The sequence below is a fragment of the Papio anubis genome, chromosome 15 (assembly GCF_008728515.1).
Source record: "Papio anubis isolate 15944 chromosome 15, Panubis1.0, whole genome shotgun sequence".
NCBI classification, from domain to species: domain Eukaryota; kingdom Metazoa; phylum Chordata; class Mammalia; order Primates; family Cercopithecidae; genus Papio; species Papio anubis.
In genome coordinates, this window is record NC_044990.1 from 59,116,564 (window position 1) to 59,137,997 (window position 21,434).

Genomic DNA, 21,434 nt, shown 5'->3' on the forward strand with positions numbered 1-21,434 from the left:
ACCTCAGCTGACTGCAACCTCCACTTCCCACGTTCAAGTGATTCTTGTGCCTTAGCCTCCCAGGTAACTAGGATTACAGGCATGAACCACCACACCTGGCTAATTTTTGTATGTTTAGTAGAGATGAGTTTTCACCATGTTAGCCATGCTGGTCTTGAACTGCTGGCTTCAAGTGATCAGCCTACCTTGGTCTCCCAAAGTGTTAGGATTACAGGCATGAGCCACCTCAGCTGGCTCCTCTGTGTATTTTCAAATAACACTGATTCTTGCTTCTGTTTGACCCATTCTGCTATTGAAGGACTGATGCATTCTTCAGTATACCAGCTGCATTTTTTTCAGCTGCAGAATTTTTGCTTGATTCTTTTAAAATTATCTCAGTCTCTGTTAAATTTATCTGATAGAATTCTGAATTTCTTCTCTGTGTTATCCTGAATTTCTTTGAGTTTCTACAACAGAGCTCTTTTGAATTCTTTGTCTGAAAGGCCACATATCTCTGTTTCTTCTGGATTGGTCCTTGGTGCCTTATTTAGTTCATTTGGTGAGGTTATTTTTTCTTGGATGGTGTTGATGCTAGAAGATGTTCTTGGTGTCTGGGCATTGAAGGGTTAGGTATGTATTTTAGTTTTCACTCTCTGTGCTTATTTATAGCCATCCTTCTTGGGAAGGCTTTTCAGATATTTTAAAAACTTGGGTGTTGTGATTGAAGATGTATCTCCTTTAGGGGACACTGGAAGCCCAGTAACACTGTGGTTCTAACAGACTCGTAGAGGTACTGCCTTAATGGTCTTGGACAAGATACAGAAGAATTCTCTGGATTACCAGACAGAGACTCTTGTTTCCTTCCATTTCTTTCTCTCAAATGTACAGTCTCTCTCCTTGTTCTGAGTTGCCTAAAGCTGGAAGTAGAGTGACACAAGCACTCTGTGGCCACCACCACTGTGACTATACTGGGTCAGAACTGAAGCCAGCACAGCACTGGGTTTTACCTAAGGCCTGCTGTAACCACTCCCTGGCTACTACCTATATTCACTCAAGGCCCTGGGGTCTATAATCAGAAGGTGGCAAATCCAACCAGGCCTGTGTCCTTCCCTTCAGGGCGCTGAGGTCCCTTCAGCCCCGGGTAGGTCCAGAGGTGTCATCTAGGAGTCAGGGACTAAAGTCAAAAACCTTATAATTCTATCTGGTGTCCTGTTGTATTGCAGGTGAGCTGACAAACCATATGATACGGTCCTTCCCACTCTTCCCTCCCCTTTCTAAAGGCAGAGGAGCCTCACGTTGTAGCCACTAACACGCCAGGAGGAGTACTGCCAGACTACTGCTGATATTCCCTTAAGGCCCAAGGTCTTTTAAGTCAGCTTGTCATGAATGCTGCCGGGCCTTGGACTCACCCATCAGGGCAGTGAGTTTTCCTCTGGCCCAGGGCAGGTCCAGAAATGCAGTCTAAGAGTCATGGAGTTGGGGACTCCAAGAACCCACTTGGTGCCCTACCGTTGTATTATTCAGGGTTCTCTAGAGGGCAGAACTAATAGGATAGATGTATATATAAAGGGGAATTTATTAAGGAGTATTTACTCACACGATCACAAGGTGAAGTCCCACAGTAGGTCATCTGCAAGTTGAGGAGCAAGGAAGCCAGTCCAAGTCACAAAACTTCAAAAGTAGGGAAGCTGACAGTGCAGCCTTCAGTCTGTGGTCGAAGGTCCAAGAGTCCAAAAGCTGAAGAACTTAAGTCTAATGTTTGAGGGCAGGAATCATTCAGCACAGGAGAAAGATGTAGGCTAGAAGACTCAGCCAGTCTAGTCCTTTCACATTCCTCTGCCTACTTTTATGCTGGCCACGCTGGCAACTGATTAGATGGTGCCCACCCAGATTGAGGGTGTGTCTGCCCCTCTCAGTGTACTGACTCGAATGTTAATCTCCTTTGGCAACACCCTCACAGACACATCCAGGAACAATGCTTTACATCCTTCAATCCAGTCGAGTTGACACACTCAATACTAACCATCACAACCCTCCTCTGGCCATGCTGGTACCTAAGGTGAAAGACAAAGTCCCCTTTTCCCTCTGCTTTTCTCAAGTGGAAGGAAGTTTTCCCCATAGCTACCACAGCTGGTTATGTGTTGAATCTCACCTGAGGCCATCAAGTCTCAGAGGCTCATCCAAGGCCCTTGATGTAGTCCCTGGGTATTGCTTCTGGCTACTCAGGGTCCAACGCTCTTCAGTTAGCAGGTGATGAATGCTGCCAGGACTTGGTCCTTTCCTTCAAGGCAGCTGATTCCCTTCTGTCTCAGGGAGCTAGGGCCTGAAACAGGAGCTTCAAGACTCCAACTGATGCCCTATCCTGCTGTGGCTCTGCTGTTATTCTAGATGTAAGGCATAGTCCTCCCAACTCTTCCCTCTCTTCTCCTGAGGAGGAAGGAAAGGGTCTCTTTTGGAGCTGAGCTGTGTAGCCTGGTGTTAGGGAAAGGGTGATGCCAGAACTCCCTTCTGTGCCCCACCTGGTTTCTCAGTATATCATGTGTACCCCCAGTCCACTGTCTCTGGGCCTAATTCAGCGATAGGACTCACCTAAGAGTTGCAGTTCTTACAGCCCAGACTGCCTTTCAAGTTTACTTGGAGACTCAGAGTGCTGTAGCCCTCTGTGCAAGGTTTGCAGGCACACAAGTTCAGTCTCCTGGGATCAGTGATTCCCCTCTGGCTAGAGCTGGTTTAAATGCTTCCCTTGTGGGCAGGCATCAGCTGAATTTGGTCCAGTTTCTTTTTCTGCTCTAACAGGACAGAAGTGTGTTCAATGCCTCATAATTGCTGTATTCTCCCTCTCCTGGTGCCCAGAGACGCTCTCTGCACCACCCCACCACTGTTGCCAGGGGTGAGGGAGGAGTGGCATGGACAATTCAGGACTGCTTTTCCTATCTCTTCAGTGCCTCTTTCAGTAATATGAACTTGGAACCAGGTACTATATGTGTTTATCTGATTTTTGGTTCTTATGAAGGTGTTATTACTGTGTAGCTAGTTGTTAACTTGGTGTCCTTGTTGGGGGACAGGCAATCAATGGAGCTTTCTATTCTACCATCTTTCTACTAGTTTACTGTTTAAATGGAAAATAAATAAATTGGTAGCCAAATAAAATCTTTAAAATATTCCAGTTTTAGGCCAAGCATGGTGGCTCACACTTGTAATTGCAACATTTTGGGAGGCCGAGGCAGGGGAATTGCTTGAGGCCAGGAGTTTGAGAACAGCCTGGGCAAAGACAGTGATGCTCTGTTTCTACAAAAAATAAAAAAATAGATGGGCATGGTGGTGTGTGCCTGTAGCTCTAGATACACAGGAGGCTGAGGAGAGAGGATCACTTGAGCCTAGAAATTGTAGGCTGCAGCAAGCCATGATTGAAACACTGCTGTCCAGCTTGGGTGACAAAGTAAGACTCTGACTAAAACAAACAAGCAAAAAAAATGTGTGTACACATATACACGTACACACACACACACACACACACACACACACGTAGGAGGATTTGGATGATCAAATGAAGTTAGGAAATGCAAAACACGTTTTTTTTTTTTTAATTTTACTTTAAGTTCTGGGATACACGTGCAGAACGTGCAGGTTTGTTACTTAGGTATACGTGTGCCATGGTGGTTTGCTGTACCTATCAATCCATTATCTAGGTTTTAAGCTCCACGTGCATTAGGTATTTGTCCTAATGCTCTCCCTTCCCTTGCTCCCCAAACCCTGACAGGCCTTGGTGTGTGATGTTCCCCTCCCTGCGTCCATGTGTTCTCATTGTTTAACTCCCACTTATGAGTGAGAACACATGGTGTTTGGTTTTCTGTTCCTGTGTTAGTTTGCTGAGAATGATGGCTTCCAGCTTCATCCGTGTCTGGGCCAAAGACACAAACTCATTCTTTTTTATGGCTGCATAGTATTCCATAGTGTATATGTGCCACATTTTCTTTATCCAGTCTATCATTGACAGGCATTTGGGTTGGTTCCAAGTCTTTGCTATTGTAAATAGCAAAATAAATATATGCGTGCATGTGTCTTTATAGTAGAATGATTTATAATCCTTTGGGTATATGCCCAGTAATGGGATTGCTGGGTCAAATGGTATTTCTGGTTCTAGATCCTTGAGGAATCACCACACTGTCTTCCACAATGGTTGAACTAATTTACACTCCCAACAGTGTAAAAGCGTTCCTATTTCTCTACATCCTCACCAGCTTCTGTTGTTTCCTGACTTTTTAATAATCATCATTCTGACTGGCATGAGATAGTATCTCATTGTGGTTTTGATTTGCATTCCTCTAATGACCAGTGATGATGAGCATTTTTTCATGTGTTTGTTGGCTGCATACATGTCTTCTTTTGAGAAGTGTCTGTTCATATCCTTCACCCAGTTTTTGATGGTGTTGTTTTTTTCTTGTAAATTTGTTTAAGTTCCTTGTAGATTCTGGGTATTAGACCTTTGTCAGATGTGTAGCTTAAAAAAATTTTCACCCATTCTGTAGGTTGTCTGTTCACTCTAATGCTAATTTCTTTTGCTGTTCAGAAGCTCTTTAGTTTGAATAGGTTCCATTTGTCAATTTTAGCTTTTATTGCAATTGCTTTTGGTATTTTAGTCATGAAGTCTTTGCTCATACCTATGTCCTGAATGGTATTGCTTAGGTTTTCTTCTAGGGTTTTTATGGTTTTAGGTTTTACATTTAAGTCGTTAATCTATCTTGAGTTAATTTTTGTATAAAGTGTAAGGAAGGGATCAATGTTCTGTTTTCTACATATGGCTAGCCAGTTTTCCCAGCACCACTTATTAAATAGGTAATCATTTCCCCATTTCTTGTTTTTGTCAGGTTTGTCAAATATCAGATGGTGGTAGATGTGTGGCATTATTTCTGAGGACTCTGTTCTGTTCCATTGGTCTATATATCTGTTTTGGTACCAGTACCATGCTGTTTTGGTTACTGTAGCCTTGTAGTATAGTTTGAAGTCAGGTAGCGTGATGCCTCCAGCTTTGCTCTTTTTGCTTAGGATTGTCTTGGCAGTGTGGGCTCTCTTTTTTGGTTCCATATGAAACTTAAAGTAGTTTTTTTCTAATTCTGCCAAGAAAGTCAATGATAGCTTGATGAGAATAGCCTTGAATCCATGAATTTTTTGGGGCAATATGGCCATTTTCACAATATTGATTCTTCCTATCCATGAGCATGTAATTTTTTTTTCCATTTGTTTATGTCCTGTCTTATTTCCTTGAGGATTGGTTTGTAGTTCTCCTTGAAGAGGTTCTTCATGTCCCTTGTAAGTTGTATTCTTAGGTATTTTATTCTCTTTGTAGAAATTGTGAATGAGAATTCACTCATGATTTAGCTCTCTTCTTGCTTATTGTTGGTGTATAAGAATGCTTGTGATTTTTGCACATTGATTTTGTATCATGAGACTTTGCTGAAGTTGCTTATCAGCTTGAGGACAAAACACTAAAATCTTATTTTGAAGATTCTCAAATGCTCATTGCAGTGTCTCTCAAACATATTTAACCTTAACCTTATGTGAATGTATATGCACATGTATACACTATGTAACATCTATCAATAATCCTCTCTGTCTAATTTTCTATATAAAACATCTTGCAAAATGCTGTAAAAATATCTGTGTATATTTCCCTTATCTGGGATAGAGCTACCCTTCTGTTTTTAATGTTCTATTTGCACACAGTTATTAGATATCTACTTGATATCTTTCTTGATATTGAATCTTAAATAGAAAATACTTGTTTTTCTATGCTCATAAGACTTCTGACATCAAATGTGTGAGTTTTCCACATCAAACAATTCTCTAAATTTCTTTAAATGACAACTGGATGTCCTACAATTTAATTCACTGCTAACACTAATTACCTGGAGTTAGCACAGACATCAAAGTTTAAGGGTTTAGTCCTATAAGGCTGCTCCCTCATGTCAGATGCCAATTTTGATTAGCAGGACCCAAGGTTTCCCACACCTGTGTCTGATTTGACTACAAGTTGGGCTTCTCACAACCCCCTCTTCATATTTGGTAATTTGCTATAATGTGTCACAGAACTCAGGGAAACACTTTACTTACAATTACCAGTTTATTATAAAAAAAAATTACAAAGAATACAAATTAACAGACAGATTAGTTGAAGATGTACATAGGACAAGGTCCAGAAGGGTTCCTAGCACAGGTGCCTCTGTCCCCATGGAGCCAGAGTTTGTCACTTCTCAGCACGTAAGTGTGCTTACCAACCCAGAAGCTCTCCCAGCCCTGTCATTTAGGCTTTTTTGAAGTTTCATTATAGAGGCATGGTTGATGAAATCATTGGCCATTGGTGATTGACTCAATTCTCAGCCCTTTTCCTCTACCCAGAGTTTGGGGCATGGAGCTGAAAGAGCCAACTTTCTTATCTCATGGTTAGTTCCTCTGGGAACCAGCAGCCATCCTTCAAGAGTTGCTTTATTAGCATAAACTATGATTGAAAGAGGTTTATTTTATATGAAAGGCACCCTTACCCTATCTTCCAGAAAATTCCAAAGGTTTTACAAGCTCCATGCCAAAAGCCAGGGATGGAGACAAAATATATATTTCTGATTATATCACAATATTATGGAACCCTTTGTTTTTCTGATGAGACATATTTTTCTGCTGAAAGGCAAAATAAAAGCATTCTTTAAAATTTTAGTATTTGAAATTTTACAATAACACTTTCTTGAGAAAGGAGAATTGGATTTCAGTGATGTTTCTAATGCTCAGTTCTTTTTGCTTCAACAGAAGAAAAAATAATTATCATGATGTCTCCATAGCAGACAGTGATTTATTATTGACATTTCTTCCCCTTATAAAGCATAACAGTTATAATCTCATATTAATACCATCTTCTTTGGAAATATGTATATCATAAGTTTTCTAATCTTATGGAGGTTAATATTAATACAGTGTAAGTCATGGTTTAAAGAAACTGTAGATTTGGTAGAAGCTTTGCTATTGTAATATCTATACACAGAGGTACCACTTTACTATTAGCTCTGAAGTGCTAACATTTAGATAGTAATTTTTCTGTATGCTACATCACGATTAAATAAAACTGATGACAAAATGAAAGAAGAAAATGTGGAATAACATTGTATTTTATATAAAAGTGATATCTCTGCAATCTTGTAAACACAAACCTTACTTATTTATTCTTTTGCAATACCAATAATCTCTAAGGCATACAGTGACATAACATATTGATACCTTTTGAATATAGTATTAGAGAGAGTTATGGTTTTTCAGTGTTATACTCCACATCTCATGCCATAGATCTTGAATTTTGTCTTTAATTGTTAGATTTATTTTCTAATTCGTTGAAATTTATATGATTTATACATGTATAGATTTTAAAAATCAAATTAATAGTCTCATAATGAGAAATAGCAGTCATTTTCCTCCTCTCTCACAACCCACTCATGTGCCTCTCTTTCTCTACAGAATCAACTACATTTGACTCTTCTACATGTTTCCCTGGTATTTACCTACATATTTCTACATTGTAAATCTATACTGATATTTATTGATTATATACATTTTCAGTTGATTTCTTGCTGTGAAAGATAAGGACTTAATTCCTTCTTCCCATCTCTACTTCTAATATATTTATTCATCAGTATAACTATATGATACATAGGGGCTAAAACAATAATCAGTCTTTAAATTTTTATTTTAAAAAAAATATGATTATGCAATATCACTATACCATAAGCCCCTTGAGAATAAAGTGTTTTATTGTTTTGTTTCCTAATGTATCTTAAGCAGTTGAAGAGTACTTAGAACAGAATACATGTTCCATAAATAATGAATTCATAGTTTACTCTTGACCCAAACAATCATCATGATTCCTTTTATAAATAACACTTTGTTTCTCAGATATTTATTTCTTGCATCGTATTTTATTGGCATGACTTTCTATACATGTATTTATTTCTTTTTTTAACTTGTACTTTTTAATGAACAGATTTTGTTTTTTTGAACAGTTTTAAGTGTACAGAAAAATTGAGCAGCTAGTACAGAGACCTCCCATATATCCCTCCCTCTTGCACACTGTTTCCCCTATTTTTAACATCTTGCACTAGTGTGGCTCATTTGTTACAATTGATTACCCAATATTACACATTATCATTAATGAAAAACTATAGTTTAACATTGTTTTCTTTCCCTATATTGTACAGTTTTATGTTTTTTTACAAATGCATAATGTCATTTATTCAGCATTAAAATATCATACAGCATAGTTTCCCCATTCTAAAAATCTCCTGTGCTTCATCCTTGTATTCATCCCTCTTCCCACTCCACCTGAACCTCTGTTAACCATGGATGGACAAACTTTTTAATATTGTTTTATCCAGGATGTCCATTGAAATCACACCATATGTACCCTTTTAGATTGGCTTTGTTCACTTAGTAATATGCCTTTAAGTTTCCTCCATGTCTCTTTGGGGCTTGATAGTGCATTTCTTTTGACCACTGAATAATATTCTGTTGTATGGATGTACCAGAGTTTGTTTATTCCTTCATCCATTGGAGGACATCTTGTTTTTTTTCAGTTTGGGTGATTATGAATAAAGATTCTACAAACATAAATTCTAGAAGATCTAAGGTTGCTGTTGTTGTTTTTCTGCAGATCTCCATCTCACTATCTTCAATATACCTCTCTAGTAAAAACAATTTTCTTGATAGATTTGCTTCTTCCCATTAACAAAGTACTTTCCTTCCTTTTTTCTTAGGATGGATTCTGTTTCCTGAGTTTTGTGTTTGTGATGTTTAATTTTAGTCTCAACTTTACTGGATCAAGGGTTTCCAAGATAATTGGCTAAACATTTCTGAGTGTGTCTGTGAGGCTGTTTCTGGAAAATATGAGCATTTGAAGTGGTAGAGAGCAAAGCCAATTGCCCTTCACAATACAGGTGGACATAGGCACCATCCAGTCCACTGAGGGCATGAATAGAACAAAAAGGCAGAAGAAGGGAGATGTTTTTCTATCGCTGCCTGACTGCTTGAGCTGGGACATCAGTCTTCTTCTGTCTTTAGACCGGAACTTACATCATTGGTCCTCTTATTCTTAGTTACACCACCAGCTTTCCTGAGTCTCCTTGCAGAAGGTAGATCATGTGACAGCATCCATAATTAAGAGAGTCAATTCCTTATTATAAATATCTTTCTATATATCTATACATCTATCTGTCTATATCTATATGTCTATCTATATCCTATTGGTTCTGTTTCTCTGGAGAACCCTAACTAATACAGTGTTCTTCTTTTTCCTTTGTTTGTTTTATAAGAGTATATTTTCCAGTAGCTTCCTAAGAAAGTATTTATGGAAAATACATATTTTTTATTGCATCAATGTCTGAAAATATCTTTTTTGTACTCTTAACAGTTTATCTGGATAATTTTTAGTTTCTTCTCTTCATGTATATTTGACTTGTAGTATTGCTATTGAGAATTCTGTTATTCATTTACCTGATATTTTGTGATCTCTCATTTTTTGTCTTTGTAAGTTTTTAGGATATCTTTTAATAACTAGTGTTTTGAAATATGTACAATGTGCCTTGCTTGGGTTCATTTATTGAAAAAATTTTCAATGAGAGGCCAGAATAATCTAATAGCATTTCTGGGGAAAAAATGTGTTGTATTTGTCCTTTGATAATTTCTTCCCTTTTTGCTTCTCTATTTCTTTGTATGTAGAATTTAGAAGTTAGAGCACCTGGGCTGATCATCTAATTCTATAACTTTTTATTTTCTATTATAACTTTTTCTGTTAACACTTTTTAAGATTTTGGATAATCTATTTTAGTTTTCTTTTTAAATTTTGGATAGCATATTTTTAATTACCAGGAGTCTTAATTACCTTTGATGTTCCATTCTATAGCTCTCAATTCTTTTTAGTATCTTCTTTCTCTACAAGGTAATTAACAATAGTTTTACTTACCTTTTTGTTCTTTGCCCAGCAATGTCTTTGTTTCATCTAAGTTCTTATTTATTCATGCCCATTTATTTAGTCTTTGAGCTATGTGTGATGAAGTATGCAACAAGTTAATGTGGATCAGGAACTCTGTGCATGTGAGAAGTGTTTGTTGACTTGTGGGATTCTCATCTGGGTGATTTGGTGGCAAGCTATTTCTTCTACTGGAGTGATGCTAAAATGTGTGTGTGTGTTGCTTTTGTTTTCAATTTCTTCAGATAAAAATTGTTTAGCTCTATACCTAGAAGGTTGAATCCTTCTTAGTGAGAGTTCTGGTAGGGTGGGGAAGGAAATTGTAGAATCTAATATTTAATATGCAAAATTTGTATTTTTTTTTTCTATTTTGAGACCTGAGCCACTCCTTCATCTTTACTTTATTTTCGTGTTGTTTAGGTCTCAGGCATGAAATTTCCCTTTCCTCTCCAGCACACAGTAGTTGAAAAGGGGCTAAAAGCTCTCTCTTTTCTTGAAACCCAGTTTTCACTGAATGTCTTTATATTTTCTGTCTTAACATTCTGCTTTCTCTAGATCTCACTCTTGAGTTTATCTGTAATTCTCTGTACGTTTGTTCACTGTTCAGTATTTTTTCCCAAACATCTCACTTTTGTTAATTCACTTGCTACTTGTTTCCCATATTCAAAAGTTTGTTATAATCTTTGGTCTACTGTTGTCTCTTCTTGTACCCTTTTTGTTCTCGTTAGTTTAAACATTCAAAAATTACTTTACCTTCATTTTAGTTAAGATTCAAGGGTTAAGGAATAAGCACATATAGGACAACAACAATGTTAAAATAAAGGAGGCTTTCTGGTTCTTTTTCTCAGCAGTCCTTTTGTGGTTCCCATCTTTCTTTTCTTCTGGACACAACCACTCTTATTAAATAGACTTAAACATCATCTTTGTCAATAAACTGCATAATAATATGAACTATTTTAAATTGAATGACATTTTCGACAATGAATGAACTCAACTGAATGTTATGAGACAGCATTCGAGGTAATTATTTAATTAATGAAAATGAAGTATTGCAATATTGAGGGACTTGAATACATGTTGATGGATACTATGGATAAGAACTATGTCTCAAAGCCAGCTCAGGGCAATTCACATTTTCAAAAAATGAAATGAAGTATTTTCATTGCTTTTTTTTTTTTTCTCTCTAGCTTTGCATCTTGATTGAAGCAAAGACATCTGTCTTTTCCCAGATAGCAAGAACTTTGGTTGCTGTGGCAACATATTGACTCGGGAATTTAAAAATAAAGGTGGCTCATTTCCAAATCATTTTTTCCCCCTTCACGAAAAAGCCACACACTGGTAAGAAACTTCTACTGGAGCCTTTATAATCAATAAACCTATTGTTTGCTGAAGGATTATATCCCAAAACTTGCATGTTAAGTAGGTGAGAATGTGTACATTTGGCTTTCATACACTTTTAAACCATAAAACACTGAACTACCTCATTTTTAACAAGTTTTCTTTCTCTCTCTCCCTCCCCCTTTTCCTTCCTTCCTTCCTTCTTTCCTTCCTTCCTTCCTTCCTTCCTTCCTTCCTTCCTTCCTTCCTTCCTCTCTATTTTTTGAAATTGTTATGCTGAGAACCTGGGTGGGTACAGAAGGAGGAGGGGCAAAGGCAGTGAAAGAAACCCTTCAAAGGCCTTTGCGGAGGCAGAGCCTGGTTGCTAGGGCTTGAAAAGATTGTTATTTGTAGCTAACACAAAGTTATTCTAAAATGCACTCAGCCTTAGAAGTAAACAAGTTCTAAATTTTAAAGAGAAGCATGGATTGAATCTTCTGACACATAAAAATAATCTTTTGACATTTTGGAATGCACATATATTTGTGCATTAAATTTCATAAAATGCCAGGGAAAAAAGAAGGGAGTTAATTTCTTTAAATTGAGGACATATACCTCAAATAACTCACATGTTTAAAAACACCTGAAGTTTTAGATTATTTATTTCAAAAATTTTATTTTCTTGTGAGTCTTGTAGTAATATAGAACTCATCAAAATCAAACCAGCATGATAGGAAAATAAATGTGTGATTCTACTTTAGTCTTATTTATTGACTTGTTTCCAAATCTAGAGCCTTGCGATTTGTTTACTTTTCATTTGTTTCACAAATTTATATAAAATAAATAATATTTGCTAGATGAATTAGACAGTTAAACTTTTTAAGATAGAAATTATTTAAGTTAGTTATACAATTATTCCAAATTGTGCTAGAGGACTGGGTGGGTATAATTTACATAAAACAAGTAATTTTAACATCACAATAAATTCAGTAAGAAAAGGAAACAAAAATGATGTTGTCTTTATTAACTATTAGCTGTATGATTGCAGTTAAATATTTCCAAAGCTATTTATTGGCCTAGAACAATATAATTAAATAATTATTTTTGAGAACCTCTTAATTTAAAAACTGGCATTTTGAAGTAATGATTAAATGTTAACACAGTGAAAATATAATTTTAATCTTTCTCCTTTTCACCTTTCTGGTAAGGATATAGGCTGTCATAATGCAATAAAGAATTTGTGATACCTCGTTAGGGATTTTTAAGGTAGAGAAGAATGGCAATATATTCTCCCCTAATGCATAAGAATTGTGGAATACTAAACTCACAAGCCCAATCTCAAAACTTTATTATTTTTTTTCCCAAGAAGCCCCTAATGAGTGCAAATGATAACAAAAGTTTTCTCCAGGCAAAGTTTAATGGATATAACAAGAAGATGCTTGCATAAAACACTAATTCCTACCAATGTTTCTACTATGAAGGAATTCAGTACAAATTCTTTAGGACCCGGGATCCCTGGTTATTGAAGGTATGGAGACCATTTATAATGATTTTCAGAAGGTAGAAAAAGAATTGACCATTTATCTGGTTTTGCCCTTCCTCTTTCTTATGTTCGACCCCATAGGCCCACTGTCTCAGGTCCTTTCTAGAGGTTAATGGCACTCAGAGGATCTAGCTTTATTTCTTTCATATTCACCTCACTATATGAATTTCCCATTAATGATTTTGTTTTTCTTGATTCTTTATGTTATTAGATCAGGGACCAAGCTGCTAAAGTAAAAGATACCAGGGAGAGAAGTCAGGAAAACTCACCCACTGAAATGAATTAAGAGAAAATGTATCTATACTAACTAGAGGTTCAGAAGGTTAAAGGCATTTAAAAAGTGCTGAACTTACTCTGTTAGGAAAATTTTCCAGAATTATAATGGATGGAAAAAAAATAACAAAACAGTCCCTTAAAGAACCTAAACTCTGGTAGCATTGGCATTGGCCATTTTACCAGCCAATCAGCCTCAGGGCATGGTGGAAACATTGGTTGGAAGGATACATTGATGTTTTGAAGACTTCAGGAGACACCAGAGAAGATATCATTTCACCTATACATCCTCCTAGTATAGAAGGCAATGATAATTGATCAGGACTATTCTGAGTAATGTCAATTCCAAATAATTCTGGCATTTAAAAATTTCCAAGATGTTTTTAATGTTCCAAGAAGCTTCATGTAGAAAGAAATTCTTACACATTTTTAACTGAAATAGACACACATGGAATAGAAAAAAGAAAGACATCCACCTGGCAACTGGCAAAATCAAACCAGTTAATCTATGAGTAAATTATGTCACAGTAAGATTACTTTCAAATCAAGCCACATCCTTATTTTTAGTGCTCTATTATATTTATCTTTATTTGCAAAGCTTTTTAAAATAGCATTATTTTCAAGACAGTTAATTTAAAAAATTATTGCTACCTGACATATCTTTGCATACTAGAATGCAAGTTCCTTTAGAGCAGAGAATCTATTCTTTTCTTCTTCTGCCTTCTTCACTCTCTTCTCCTTGTCTCTCTCTTTTTGCATTATGTATTTCCAGTACTTAGCATGGTGTCTAATATAACTTAGATGTGATTGTTAAATGAGGGAATGCCTTGAGAATGTGAGAAATCATTAAAAACTTCTGTACTCAGGGAGATTATGTATTTCGTTTTTATTGATTTAATTTCTTCAATAGGTAATAAATGTAGGAGGTGTACAGAAATCAGAAAATATTCTACTCATCAAGAATGTGGCAAGTTGCAACTACAAAATGAAAATAGAAACAGAATAGAAATATCAAGATAAGGGACAACTAAGAGACTAAGGAAATATGACAGGTGATGTACAAATTTTTTTGTATTTATTTGCTATACTGGTGCAAAAATAAAAATGGTTGTCTCACTCCTACCCTGGTATATCATCCATTAGTTGGCACCAGCCCCAAACTAAAAACATGTTTTATTAGTTTCTTGTGTTCCTTTCAAAAATTATATAAATTCAATCAAGTATAAGTACAATTTATATCTATCTCACATAGTTTGCTTTATTCAATTACTGTGTCTTAGAGATCTTTCCAAATTAGCATATCCTTTTGTATGCAAGCTGGAATGTTTCAGTTTATGGATATAACATAATTTATTTATAAGTCCTGCATTGATAGATACTTAGTTATATCAGTTCATTCTCGCATTGCTATAAAAAATACCTGAGACTGGATAATTTACAAAGAAGAGAGGATTAATTGGCTCATGGTTCTGCAAGCTGTACAGAAAGCATGATGCTGGCATCTGTTCAACTTCCTCAGGAAACTTAAAATCATGGTAGAAGGTGAAGGGGGAGCACTGACATCTTACATGGCAGGAGCAGGAGCAAGAGAGTGAAAGTGAGGTGCCCCACACTTTAAACAACCAGATCTCATGAGAATTTACTCAGCATCTTGAGGATAGCATGAAGGGGGTGGTGCTAACCCATTCATGAGAAATCCACCCTCACAATCCAGTCATCTCTTACCCGGCCCCACCTCCAACATTGGGGATTACAATTCAACCTGAGATCTGGTGAGGACACAGATACAAACCATATCATTTGGCCCCTGGCCCCTCCCAAAGCTTATATCCCTCTCACATTGCAAAATGCAATCATGCCCTCCCAGTAGTCCCCCAAAGTCTTATTTTAGCACTGACTCAAAAGTTCAAAGTCTAAAGTCTCATCTGATACAAGGCAAGTCTCTTCTACCTATGAGCCTGTAAGAAAAACAAAAACAACAACAACAAAAAAGAAACTAGTTACTTCCAAAATACCTGAGGTTATAGACATTGAGTAAACATTTCCATTCCAAAAGGGCAAAATCAGCAAAGAGAAAGGAGTGACCGGCCACATGCATGTTCAAAACCCAGCAGGGCAGTCATCAAATCTTAAAGCTTCAAAATAATCGCCTTTGACTTCATGCCTCACATTTAGGGAACATGGGCACTTGGATGTGCCATTGGCTTGACCATCCCGGGATGACCCAGTGAAGACTCTGTGTGGGGGCTCCACACACATTTCCCCTCCATACTGCCCTAGTAGAGGTTTCCTGTGAAGGCACAACCCATCTCAGCAGGCTTCTGCCTGGACATCCAGGCTTTTCAAATATATTCTCTGAAATCTAGGTGAAGGCTCCCAAGCCTCATCTCTTGCATTCTGCACACCCACAACATTAACATATAGAGGCCTCCAAGGCTTACTGCTTGCACTCTCTGAAGCAGTGGCTGGACTTATAACTGGACCCATTTAAGCCACAGCTGGGACTGGAGCTGGAGTGTTTGGAATGCAGGGAGAAGTTTCCTGAGACTGTACAGGGCAGTGGGACTTCAGGCCTGGCCCAGGAAACCGTTCTGTCTTCCTAAACCTGTGGGCATGTGGCTGTAGGGGCTGCCTCTTAGATCTCCAAAATGCCCCTGAGGCCTTTTCCCATTGTCTTGGCTATCAGCACTTACTTCCTTTTTTGTTATGCAAATTTAAAAGCCTGCTTGAATTCCTTCGCTGAAAATGGGCTTTGCTTTTGTACCACATGGCCAGGCTGCAAATTTTTCAAATGTTTATTTACATCCTGCTTCCCTTTAAATATAAGTTCCAACTTCTTTATTTGCTCCTGCATCTGTGTATAGGCTGTTAGAAGCAGTCAAACCACACCTTGGACACTTTGCTGCTTAAAAATATCTTCCACCAGATACCTTAGGTCATCATTCTAAAGTTCAAACGTTCACAGATCCCTAGGGTATGAACAGAATTCAATCAAGCTGTTTGTTAAGGCATAACATGGGTGGCCTCTGCTCCAGTTCCCAATAAGTTCCTTATTTCAGTCTGAGACCTCCTCAGCCTGGACTTCATTGTCCATATCATTATCAGTATTTTGATTACAACCATTTAATCAGTCTTTAAGAAGTTCCAAACTTTCCTTCATCTTCCTGTCTTCTTCTGAACCCTCCAAAATCTTCCAAACTCTGCCCATGTGCCTACACCACAAGGGCCCTGGGTTTCAAGAACAAAACTGGGTGGCTGTTTGGGCAGACACCAAGCTAGCTGTAGAAGATTTTTTTTTTTTTTTTTTTGTACCCCAGTGGTGCCTGGAATGCCAGCGAGATAGAACTGTTTACTCCCCTGGAAAGTGGGCTGAAGCCAGGGAGTCAAGTGGTCTTGCTCAGTGGATCCCACCACCATAGAGCCCAGCAAGATAAGATCCAGTGGCTTGAAATTCTTGCTGCCAGCACAGCAGTCTAACGTCAACCTGGGATACTTGAGCTTGGTTGGGGGAGGGGAGTCCACCATTACTGAGACTTGAGTAGGTGGTATTCCTCTCACAGTATAAACAAAGTCAGTGGGAAATTCAGACTGGACAGAGTCTACCACAGCACCGCAAAGCCATGGTAACCAGCCTTCCTCTCTAGATTCCTCCTATCCGGGCAGGGCATTGCTAAAAGAAAGGCAGCAGCCCCAGTCAGGGGCTTATGGATAAAACTCCCAGCTTCCTGGGACAGAGCACCTGGGGGAAGGGGTAGCTGTGGGCACAGCTTCAGCAGACTTAAACATTCCTGCCTGCCAACTCTGAAGAAAGCAGTGGATCTCCCAGCACAATGCTCAAGCTCTGCTAAAGAACAGAAGACCTCCTCAAGTGTGTCCCTGACCCCTGAGCCTCCTGACAGGGAGACACCTCCCAGCAGGAGTCGACAGACAACTTATACAGGAAAGCTCCGGCTGGCATTCGGTGGGTGCCCCTCTGGGACAAAGCTTCCAGAGGAAAGAGCAGGCAGCAATCTTTGCAATCTGGTGGTGCTACCCAAGCAGGCAGCAATCTTTGCTGTTCTGTAGCCTCTGGTGGTGCTACCCAGGCAACAGGGTCTGGAGTGGACCCCCAGCAAACTGCAATAGACCTGCAGAAGAGGGGCCTGTTAGAAGAAAAACTAACAAACAGAGGTAATAGCATCAACATCAGGAAAAAAAAAAGGACGACAAGCAAAAACTCCGTTCAAAGGTCACCAACAGCAACAACCAAAGTAGATAAATCCACAAAGATGAGGAAAAACCAGTGCAAAAGGGCTGAAAATTCCAAAAACCAGAATGCCTCTTCTCCTCCAAAGGATCACAGCTCCTTGCCAGCAAGGGAACAAAACTGGATGGAGAATGAGTTTGACTAATTGACTGAAGTAGGCTTCGGGAGGTGGGTAATAACAAACTCCTCCGAGCTAAAGGAGCATGTTCTAACCCAATGCAAGGAAGCTAAGAACATTGATAAAAAGTTAGAGGAATTGCTAACTAGAATAACCAGTTTAGAGAAGAACATAAGTGACCTGATGGAGCCGAAAAACACAGTACAAGAATGTTGTGAAGCATACATAAGCATTAATAGCTTAATTGGTCAAGTGGAAGAAAGGATATCAGAGATTAAAGATCAACTTAATGAAATAAAGCATGAAGACAAGATTAGAGAAAAAAGAATGAAAAGGGATGAACAAAGCCTCCAAGAAACATGGGTCTATGTGAAAAGAACAAACCTACATTTGATTAGTGTTCCTGAAAGTGATGGGGAGAATGGAGCCAAGTTGGAAAACACTTCAAGATATTATCCAGGAGAACTTCCCAACCTAGCAAGTTAGGCCAACATTCAAATTCAGGAAATGCAGAGAACACCACAAAGATACTCCTCAAGAAGAGCTACCCCAAGTCACATAGTTGTCAGATTCACCAAGATTGAAATGAAGGAAAAAATGTTAAGGGCAGCCAGAGAGAAAGGTCGGATTGCCCACAAAGGGAAACCCATCAGATTAACAGCAGATCTTTCTGCACAAATCCTACCAGCCAGAAGAGAGTGAGGGCCAATGTTCAACATTCTTAAGGAAAAGAATTTTCAACCCAGAATTTTATATCAAGCCAAAATAAGCTTCATAAGGGAAGGAGAAATAAGATCGTTTACAGAAAAGCAAATGCTGAGGTAGGTTGTTACAACCAACGCTGCCTTACAAGAGCTCTGGAAGGAAGCACCAAATATGGAAAGGGAAAACTGGTATGAGCCACTGCAAAAACAAACCAAAATATAAAGACCATCAACACTATGAAGAAACTGCATCAACTAATGGGCAAAATAACCAGGTAGCATCATAATGACAGGATCAAATTCACACATAACAGTATTAACCTTAAATGTAAATGGGCCAAATGCCCCAATTAAAAGACACAGACTGGCAAATTGGATAAATAGTCAAGACCCATTGGGGTGCTGTATTCAGGAGACCTATCTCATGTGCAAAGACACACATAGGCTCAAAATAAAGGGATGGAGGAATATTTACCAAGCAAATGGAAAGGAAAATAAAGCAGGAGTTACAATCCTAGTCTCTGATAAAACAGACTTTAAACCAACAAAGATCAAAAAAGACAAGTGCATTACATAATGGTAAAGGGATCAATGCAGGAAGAAGAGCTAACTATCCTAAATATATATGCACCCAATACAGGAGCACCCAGATTCAGAAAGCAAATTCTTAGAGACCTACAAAGAGGCTTAGACTCCAACACAATAATAGTGGGAGTCATTAACACCCCACTGTAAATATTAGACAGATTAATGAGACAGAAAATTAACAAAGATATTCAGGACTTGAACTCAGCTCTGGACCAAGCAGACCTAATAGACATCTACAGAACTCTCCACCTCAAATCAAGAGAATATACATTCTTCTCAGCATCACATCACACTTATTCTAAAATTGACTATATAATTGGAAGTAAAACACTACTCAGGAAATGCAAAAGAATGGAAATTATAACAATCTTTCAGACCACAGTGCAATCAAGTTGGAACTCAGGATTAAGAAACTCACTCAAAACAACGCAACTACATGGAAACTAAACAACCTGCTCCTGAATGACTACTGGGTAAATAATGAAATTAAGGCAGAAATAAATAAATTCTTTGAAACTAATGAGAACAAAGATGCAATGTCCCAGAATCTCTGGGACACAGCTAAAGCAGTGTTTAGAGTGAAATTTATAGCACTAAATGCCCACAGGAGAAAGCAGGAAAGATCTAAAATCGACACCCTAACATCACAATGAAAAGAACTAGAGAAGCAAGAGCAAACAAATTCAAAAGCTAGCAGAAGGCAAGAAGTAACTGAGATTAGAGCAGAACTGAAGGACATAGAGACACAAAAACCCCTTCAAAAAAATCAATTAATCCAGGAGCTGGTTTTTTGAAAGAATTAACAAAATAGACCACTAACCAGACTAATAAAGAAGAAAAGAGAGAGTAATCAAATAGATGCAATAAAAAAATGATGGAGAGATCACTACTGCTCCCCCAGAAATACAAACTACTATCAGTGAATACTATGAACACCTCTATGCAAATAAACTAGAAAATCTGGAAGAAATGGATAAATTCCTGGACACATACACCCTCCCAAGACTAAATCAGGAAGAAGTTGAATCCCTGAATAGACCAATAACAAGTTCTGAAATTGAGGCAGTAATTAATAGGCTACCATCTGAAGAAAGTCCAGGACCAGATGGATTCAGCCAGATTCTACCAGAGGTACAAAGAAGAGCTCCTCCTGAAACTATTCCAAACAGAAAAAGAGGAACTCCTTACTAACTCATTTTATGAGGCCAGCATCATTCTTATACCAAATCTGGCAGAGACACAATAAAAAAGAAAATTTCAGACCAATATCCCTGATGAAAATCGATGCAGAAATCCTCAATAAAATATTGGCAAACTGAATCCAGCAGCACATTAAAAAGCTTATCTACCACGATCAAGTTGGCTTCATCCCTGGGAGGCAAGGCTGGTTCAATGTACACAAATCAATAGACGTAATCCATGTTATAAACAGAACCAATGACAAAAACCACGTGATTATCTCAATAGATTCAGAAAATGCCTTTGGTAAGATTCAACATTGCTTCCTGGTAAAAACACTCAATAAACTAGGTATCAATGGAACATATCTCAAAATATTAAGAGCTATTTATGACAAACCCACAGCCAATATCATATGGAATGGGTAAAAGCTGGAAGGCACCCCCTTTGAAAACCAGCACAAGACAAAGTTGCCCTTTCTCACCACTCGTATTCAACATAGTATTGGAAGTTCTGGCCAGGGAAGTCAGGCAAGAGAAAGAAATAAAGGCTATTGAAATAAGAAGAGAGGAAGTCAAATTATCTCTGTTTGTAGATGACATGATTATATATTTGGAAAACCCCATTGTCTCAGTCCAAAATCTCCTTAAGCTGATAAGCAACTTCAGCAAAGTCTCATGATACAAACTCAGTGTGCAATAATCACAAGCATTCCTGTACACCAATAATAGACAAACAGGGAGCCAAATCATGAGCAAACTCCCATTCACAATTGCTACAAAGAGAATAAAATACCTAGGACATAACTTACAAGGGACGTGAAGGACCTCTTCAAGGAGAACTACAAACCACCGCTCAAGGAAATAAGAGAGGACACAAAGAAATGGAAAAACATTCCATGCTCATGGATAGGAAGCATCAATATTGTGAAAGTGGCCATACTGCCTGAAGTAATTTATAGATTCAATGCTATTTCCATCAAGCTACCATTGACTTTCTTCACAGAATTAGAAAAAGCTACTTTAAATTTTATATGGAACCAAAAAGGAGCCCATATAGGCAAGAAAATTGTAAGCAAAAGAAGAAACCTGGAGGCATCACATTACCTGACTTCAAGCTATACTGCAAGGCTACAGTAACCATAACAGCATGGTATTGGTACCAAAACATATATAGACCAATGGAGTAGAACAGAGGCCTCAGAAATAACACCACACATCTACAACCATCTGATCTTTGGCAAACCTGACAGAAACAAAAGATGGGGAAAGGATTCCCTATTTAATAAATGATGTTGGGAAAACTAGCTAGCCATATGCAGAAAAGTGAAACTGGACTCCTTCCTTATACCTTATACAAAAATTACCTGAAGCTGGATTAACGATTTAAATGTAAGACCTAAATCCATAAAAAGCCTCGAAGAAAACCTAGATGATACTATTCAGGACATAGGCATGAGCAAAGACTTCATGACTGAAATAACAAAA

The 21,434-nt window shown here is 38.0% G+C and overlaps 1 long non-coding RNA gene across 1 annotated transcript in view; it reads left to right on the top strand.

Annotated features, from left to right (window-relative positions):
• Positions 1-21,434, top strand: part of LOC101019605 — a 187,832-nt gene that overhangs the window by 21,630 nt on the left and 144,768 nt on the right. Inside the window, exons 2-3 of the long non-coding RNA XR_002518445.2 lie at positions 11,167-11,317; positions 14,023-14,164. This is a non-coding gene — a long non-coding RNA (uncharacterized LOC101019605). The remainder of the gene's footprint in view (positions 1-11,166; positions 11,318-14,022; positions 14,165-21,434) is intronic.